The sequence below is a fragment of the Spinacia oleracea genome, chromosome 1, assembly GCF_020520425.1.
Source record: "Spinacia oleracea cultivar Varoflay chromosome 1, BTI_SOV_V1, whole genome shotgun sequence".
Classification (NCBI taxonomy): domain Eukaryota; kingdom Viridiplantae; phylum Streptophyta; class Magnoliopsida; order Caryophyllales; family Amaranthaceae; genus Spinacia; species Spinacia oleracea.
In genome coordinates this window covers 14,625,437-14,633,387 of record NC_079487.1, presented here as the reverse complement: position 1 = coordinate 14,633,387, position 7,951 = coordinate 14,625,437, and the positions used below count along the sequence as shown (strand labels likewise).

The 7,951-nt window shown below is 37.4% G+C and overlaps 1 long non-coding RNA gene across 1 annotated transcript; it reads left to right on the top strand.

The window, feature by feature from the left end:
* Positions 1–1,024: 1,024 nt before the first annotated feature.
* LOC130465743 (uncharacterized) lies at positions 1,025–7,262 on the top strand. The gene is made up of 4 exons (XR_008925755.1): positions 1,025–1,332; positions 2,805–2,933; positions 3,055–3,899; positions 7,074–7,262. It is a non-coding gene; the product is annotated as an uncharacterized lncRNA (long non-coding RNA).
* The last annotated feature ends 689 nt before the right edge of the window (positions 7,263–7,951 follow it).

Genomic DNA, 7,951 nt, shown 5'->3' with positions numbered 1-7,951 from the left:
TTTAGAAATTCAAACTTAGTTTCTTGTAAAGCAAAGTTGTTTGGATTAGGATTGTGTTTTGAATTAGGGCTCGAAGAGTAAGTAGAAATTAAAGTGTTATTGAAATCTGCAATCATTACATCGACTGTTTTGACTTGAGGCTCGGCCTTTAGAGGCTCTTGATTGATGCAAGACTCTAGTTCTAGACACTTAGACTCATTGCTAGACTCGGAAATTGAAAGACAGACTCTGGACCTGGACGAAGACACTAATCGTAAAGATAGTTCTCAGGGTATTCCCAGACATCTGTGTCATAATCGTCATAATCATCGAAGACGGGGCTGCATGCCCAGACTTTCAGGACTTGGTCCTAGACTTGATACCATGTGCTGTAAGGAAATGCGGCGAAGATGCCCTTGCATGAAGTGTTGAGCCCTAAGAGGAACATTCTCACCATTTTCCCCTCTGGCAGCTCGGGCTGAATTGTACGAGCGGAGATTGCCCATCTGTGGTAGTATTCTTGAATGCACTCATCCTTTTCTTGGCGTACAGCCGGCTTTTGCTTGATGAGAGTGTCCCGGAAGCTTGAACCTTTGAGGGTGAGGCAGGCAGGGCCATCTAGTATTTCCTCGAACCAAGGCTCTCCGAATAGTAGGTCGAAGTTAGTAGGCACATCGATTACCAGGAACTCAGCATTGTCGTAATAGGTGTCAAAGGAGAAAACCAGCTCAAGGACGCCCAAGACTTTCACTAGTAGAAAAAACCCCTGTTGCAGCCCCCTTGTTGCAGCGTACATGTATTAATACGCTTCAACAACCAGTAGGTCAACGCGGGTCAAACCCTTTAAAGGGTTGTTGCAGCGTACAAATTAATTGCCCTCTGCAAAAGAGTTTTTTGCAGCGTACAAAGTAAAAGCCCCCTGCAATAACCCCTTTATTTTGCAGCATACGTGTAAAAGCCCCCTGCAATAACATGTTAGTAATTTTCTTCGGCTTCAAAGTTAATTCAGACCAAATATTTCATCTCAAACCTCAAATACCAAATTCGAAAATCATATCCGCGCTCACTCCCTTCTTCTTCCCTCAGCGTTCCCTGCATCTCGCCCGTCGCTGGTGGTTCTCGCCAGTCACCGTCGCCTCTGGGTCTCTCCCGTTGCCGGTGGTACTCCAGCAAGGGTCTGTTTCCTCGCCTCCTCACCGGTGGTCCCTTGCTCAAAAAACCACCTTCCCTGCTCGAAAAACCACCAATGAAGTCCATCCTTGCTCGAAAAACGAAGCTACTTTCCTCGGCCGGTGGTTCCAAGTGATATTGTTGCTCGCGAACCCTCTTCTCCGTCAATCCTCGCCGCGGCAAGTAACTTTCTTCCCTTTCCCTCTTGATTTTCGTTTTCAGAATTAGGGTTTGTTCATTTTTATTAATTTTTTTTTGTGGCAAGTTGTTCAATTCGTTATTAAGACTGTAATTTTGTTTAGAAAATTTCAGGTGAGTGCTGCTCTACTAAGAGTGTAATTTTGTTTAGAAAATTTAGCTAGTGGTCTTTTCTTTCATCTTACTTAGCCGTATTGTCAAGGTTTTAGCTTTCATTTATGAGTCAAAACAAGATTTGGAAGGTCATCATTGATTCTGCTTGGTCTTTTTTTTGTATCAATGCTGATTATGTTTTGCTGGAAACTAATTTCACATTTTTGGGAACTCTTGAGGATTAGATGCCTAGCATGTTTTAGATCAAGCTCTTGCAGATAACAATTGAAATTGGGAAAAAACTGAACTGAAACTTACTGTGAGATTCAGCAGGCTCTTGAATTGATTCAGTTTTGAGTTGAAAATGGATCTAACTCAGAGTTCAGCCTCCAAAAGACGATGGCCATATTTGATTCTTCATTCTTGATCTCTTTTTTTCTTTTCCGGTTGAATTCTTGATCTTTTTATTGTACCAGTGTTGTTGATATTGATGCTTGATATTACTTCGTAGATAGCCTTAGTTATACCCTCTATGTCAAAGTTGTGTTTAGTTTAAGTGCTATTCTTAGAAATTGGTAATTGCAAAGCGTATGAAGATAATTGGAGTGATGGGCCTGAAGACTTGACAGGTCATTCTCGGTTTGGAGTAAGCTTGATCACCTCTTGCTGCTTGCAGTGTAGTGCAACTTTGATTGCCATGCTTACTAGTGTAATCGGCTTTAAAGTACGAGTAGACTGCTTTTGATGTTTGCTAAAGATTAACTGTAGAACTTTGTTATTAAATCATTGTATAGGCTACATAAATAGCCTGATGTTAATATGCAAACTTTTCACTTCCCTTTCATATCTCGTTGGTCTTCATCAAGTACTTACTATGCAGTTTTATCACTTTATGTAAACTAATGAAGTGGGCAAGAAATCAAATCACACATCAGGTAGTGCTGTAATTTAGTTGTTTGAATCTATTGTGACTATGAAGTGATCCGGCCGGGATAGTTCTTTGATTGTGAATCTATTGGGAAATCATAGAGTGCAATGTCAATGCATTGCTAGTTGTCTTTACAGATGAGGCCGGGATAGTTCTTTGATTTCCAGTGCTAATAATTGTGTCGACAAGTATTATTTGAGTATGTTTAATTGTTTATCTATGTTCTTTCTCTTGCAACTGCATTACAGCTTGAATTGGAGATTCGATTTTTCTTAAGTTATGTTGTGGAAAATGGGGATTTGATGCCTATATATTCTATGGACTTGTGGGGGAGTTCAGATAGTCAATGTTATTCTGATTTGATGCCTATATATTCTATGGACTTGTGGGGGTTTAATTCTTGTATATTATTCTGACTTGCTAAAATCTCTATCAGGTATGAGTTTAAAACAAATCATGGAGAATGGATCACTTCAATGAAACCAAAGTTTGGGGATAATGTATCCGGACGTGTTCGTACAACAATCAAGTCAGTACCTCAGAATGTAAAAAAGTTCTGTATAAAGTGAGGACCGAATGTACCTCAGAATGTACCTCAGAATCCTATTCCCATTTCCTGTAGTTTTCTGTTTTTATCACTTAATCTTTTGGTGTTAAGAGTATACTATTTATGTTTTTTGGTGCAGATTTCGCAAACATTATACATGCCGTATATAGAAAAAGCTCCTCTTTTTAAAGGATGTTCTCCAGAGTTCATCAATCAGCTGGGGCCTCCTTCATATGAATATATTGCTCCTGAGAAAGAATTAGTTGTGCATATGGGTTATGGCAAAGCTGTAGATGATGACGTAGTACTGCATTCAAGAGCATCCTTCTCAAATGCATCTATTTCACAAGATCATTCTAATGAAGGCGTTCCCTCTACACCACGACCTGCAGTCACATTAACACCTGAACTTATTCCTACACTTCACGCATTTCTGCCACCCAATTCCCAATCTCCGGTGGCTCAGAGTGCTCAGCCATAATTAAGTACTTCCACAACAGCACACTCACATCCTCATTCGACAAATGAGAAAGGAGCTTTCTCGCAGGGTTGGAGCCAACAGCCTCAAGCTACTGATCCAACTGGACAATCTCAACAGTTTGGGGTACAAGGGTATTCAAACGCGCTTCTTTCTTCTAATTTCCAGTCATATGCGTCCAACTTAAACATGGGCCGCCACCCTGTCCCAGTTCCTTCAACAATTATGCAAATGCAAAATCCTGTATACAACTTCCAAGAGCAGGGTTCTGTCTTCCAGGCCTCCTGGTAATCACCCAGTTACAACACAGAGCCAACAGTTTGTGCCAGCAATGCAGAATATGCATCATTATCACCCAGAGGCTCCTCATTACAATTTGCAGCACAAAACCAACGCTATCAGTCTACATTACAATTTGTTGCCAGTCTTCTCCTTCAAATACAGCAGCAACAACTGCAGCAGCAGGCAAGTCCTCATATGGGAAACCAGCTGTGAGATTTTGGTAGGTAAGTACATCTCATTCAACCAATTTTTTGTTTGTTTTGGCATTTCTTGATTACTGCTTTGTTGTATGATGAGCTTGGTAGCTGATTGGTGGTTTGTTTACTTCTTCATGTGCACACGATATGCAGTGTATTTCCTTTGTCTTTGTCTTTTTTGTTTTTGTTCTGGCGGGGGCCGGGGCGGGGTGGGGGTGGATTGAGTGTTTTGAGTCCAGCAACACTAGATCCATCTTCTGATTATGTCTCCTGTTATGCTATTATGAGATTCGTGTATGTTGCAGCTTTCATAGCCATTACTGGGCTGTTCTATTTGTCATGCTCACATTGAGTGTTATACTATTATGGATTGTCTAGTCATTGAGTCCTTTTTCCATTTGGTTCAGTCGGGGAGGGGTGTCACTTTTGGTTGTGAAGATCTTCAAAATTGCCTCTATATTTGCATTCTTGTGTTTGGTTAAGAACTCATTTCAAACTTACTACATGATTCATATGATTAGTTTTAACTTTCCTAAACTCAATCCAATCTATTTATACACATCTGAGACTTGTTTGGCCATTATAGGTCATATTTAGGCTAAAATGACATTTTTGCTCCCAACTTTAAACTAACGAACTTAAGGACCCACATCCAACTTATTACATGATTAATATGATTAGTTTTATGTTTCCAAGATTCAATCCAATCGATTTATGCACATTTGAGACTTCTTTGGTCGTTATAGGTCATATTTAGGCTAAAAGTGAGGCATTTTCGCTCCCAACTTTGAACCAACGAACCTCAAAACTCATTTCAAACTTACTACATGATTCATATGATTAGTGTTAACTTTTCAAGACCCAATCCAATCTACTTATACACATTTGAGATTTGTTTGGCCATTATAGGTCAAATTTAGGCTAAAATGACATTTTCGCTCCAACTTTAAACTAACGAACCTAAAAACTCATTTCAAACTTACTACATGATTTATATGATTAGTTTTAACTTTCCAAGACTCAATCCAATCTATTTATACACATTTGAGACTTGTTTGGCCATTATAGGTCATATTTAGGCTAAAATTACATTTTCGCTCCCAACTTTGAACTAACGAACCTAAGGACTCACATCCAACTTATTACATGATTAATATGATTATTTTTATGTTTCCAAGATTCAATCCAATCGATTTATGCACATTTGAGACTTGTTTGGTCGTTATAGGTCATATTTAGGCTAAAATGAGGCATTTTCGCTCCCAACTTTGAACTAACGAACCTAAAAACTCATTTCAAACTTACTACATGATTCATATGATTAGTGTTAACTTTCCAAGACTCAATCCAATCTATTTATGCACATTTGAGACTTGTTTGGCCGTTATAGGTCATATTTAGGCTAAAATGACATTTTCGATCACAATTTTGAACTAACGAACTTAAGAACTCATTTCAAACTTACTACATGATTCATATGATTAGTTTTAACTTTCCAAGACTCAATCCAATCTATTAATGCACGTTTGAGACTTGTTTGGCCATTATAGGTCATATTTAGGCTAAAATGACGTTTTCGTTCACAACTTTGAACTAACGAACCTAAGGACTCACTTCCAACTTATTACATGATTAATATGATTTTTTTAAGTTTCCAAGACTCAATCCAATCGATTTATGAACATTTGAGACTTGTTTGGTCGTTATAGGTCATGTTTAGGCTAAAATGAGGCATTTTAGCTCCCAACTTTGAACTAACGAACCTAAGAACTCATTTCGAACTTACTACATGATTCATATGATTAGTTTTAACTTTCCAAGACTCAATCCAATCTATTTATGCACATTTGAGAATTGTTTGGCCATTATAGGTCATATTTAGGCTAATATGACATTTTCGCTCCCAACTTTGAACTAACAAACCTAAAAAATAATTTCAAGCTTATTACATGATTCATATGATTATTTTTAACTTTTCAAAACTCAATCCGATCTATTATGCACATTTGAGACTTGTTTGGTCGTTATAGGTCATATTTAGGCTAAAATGAGACATTTTCGCTCCTAATCTTGAACTAAAGAACCTAAAGACTCATTTTAAACCCTTTACATGATTAATATGCTTAGTTTTACGTTTCCAAGACTCCTTCCAATCTATTTATGCACATTTAAAGCTCATTGGGTCGTTATAGGTCATATTTAACATAAAATGACAGTTTCGCTCCCAACTTTGAACTAAAGAGCTTAATGACTTATTTTAAACTTATTACATTATTAGTATGTTTAGTTTTAAGTTTCCAAGACTTATTCCAATCTACTTATGCACATTTAAGGATTGTTTGGTCGTTATAGGTCTATTTAGGCTTAAATGAGACATTTTCACTCCCAAATTTGAACTAAAGAACCTAAGAACTCATTTTATACTTATTATACATTTAATATGCATAGTTTTAACTTTCTAAGACTCATTCGAATCTATTAATGCACATTTAAGGCTCATTGGTTCCTTATAGGTCATATTTAGGCTAAAATGATATTTTCGCTCCCAAATTTGAACTCAAGAACCTAAGGACTTATTTTAAACCTTGTACATGATTAATATGCTTAGTTTGAAGTTTCCAAGACTTATTCCAATCTATTTATGCACATTTAAGGTTTGTTTGGTCGTTATTGGCCATATTTAGGCTAAAATGAGCATTTTCTCTCCCAAATTTGAAATAAAGAACCTAAGGACTCATTTTAAACCTTTTAAATGATTAATATACTTAGCTTTAAGTTTCCAAGACTCGTTCCAATCTATTTATGCACATTTAAGGTTCATTGGGTCGTTATAGGTCTTATTTAGGCTGGATTGACATTTTCGCTCCCAACTTTGAACTAAAGAACCTAATGACTCATTTTAAACTTATTACATGTTTAATATGCATAGTTTTAACTTTCTAAGACTCATTCCAATCTATTTACGCACATTTAAGGCTCATTGGGTCGTTATAGGTTTTATTTAGGCTAAAATGACATTTTCGCTCCCAAATTTGAGCTACATAACCTAAGAATTCATTTTATACCTTTTACATGATTAATGTGCTTAGCTTTAAGTTTCCAAGACTATTAGGACATTGTTATTAGTTGCTTGAATGTTAAAGTGTGATATTTAATTTGCATTTAATCTAATGCTTAGTTGAAATTTCTGTTTTTGTAAAGGTCTACACTCCGAGGAATGCGCCTACACTAGTGAGGAAATTGATGTGGTTCGTGAGCAACGGGCTAAGTGTTTTACCCGCAAGTATTTACTATTGGCTTGAGCGCGCTTGATCGAGGTGGTTTAGTTGTTATAGAACAATCGTTTACATTAAAATGTATGCGTACATTGAAATTGGAACGTATATTTGAATGTAGTACTTGCACTTTGGTTTTGGGATATATATATATATATATATGTATACAAAACACCAGTTATTATTTTTTATATTTGTTCTACAGGTTGCGATATTTTATTTATTGTTGTTGACAGGTTCCTATATTTGGTGCAAGACACCCTAGGTATAGATGAATAAAACTAAAATTTTCCCGCCAAAAGCACAACTTTGTTGCAGGGGGCATATACTTGTTCGCTGCAACAAGTGTGTAAAATTAGGCAAAAATCAAGATTTGTTGCAGCGTACAAAATGATGTACGCTGCAACAAGTCTTGATTTTTGCCTAATTTTACACACTTGTTGCAGCGTACATATATATGTACGTTGCAACAAATCACTTTTTGCAGCGTACATTGTACGCTGCAACAAGTTCAGACTTGTTGCAGGCCCCCCAGTTGCAGCATACGTTGTACGCTGCAACAAGGGTCTAAAAGCCCGCTGCAACAAGGGTTTTTTCTACTAGTGTTTGTATATGACACCCTGGAGTTTGACAGTTTGTTGGGCACTCAACATGAGATCGTACTCGGAGAACCCTAAAGCCTTCAAGGTGGCGAGTGGACAAATGTTCTCTTGGATGTCAGTGGTTACCCTAGGTTCGGGGATCACCCAGTTTTGAGCACTCGGAAGTAGATGGCAACAACTTGGAACCATCAGCTCGTAACCT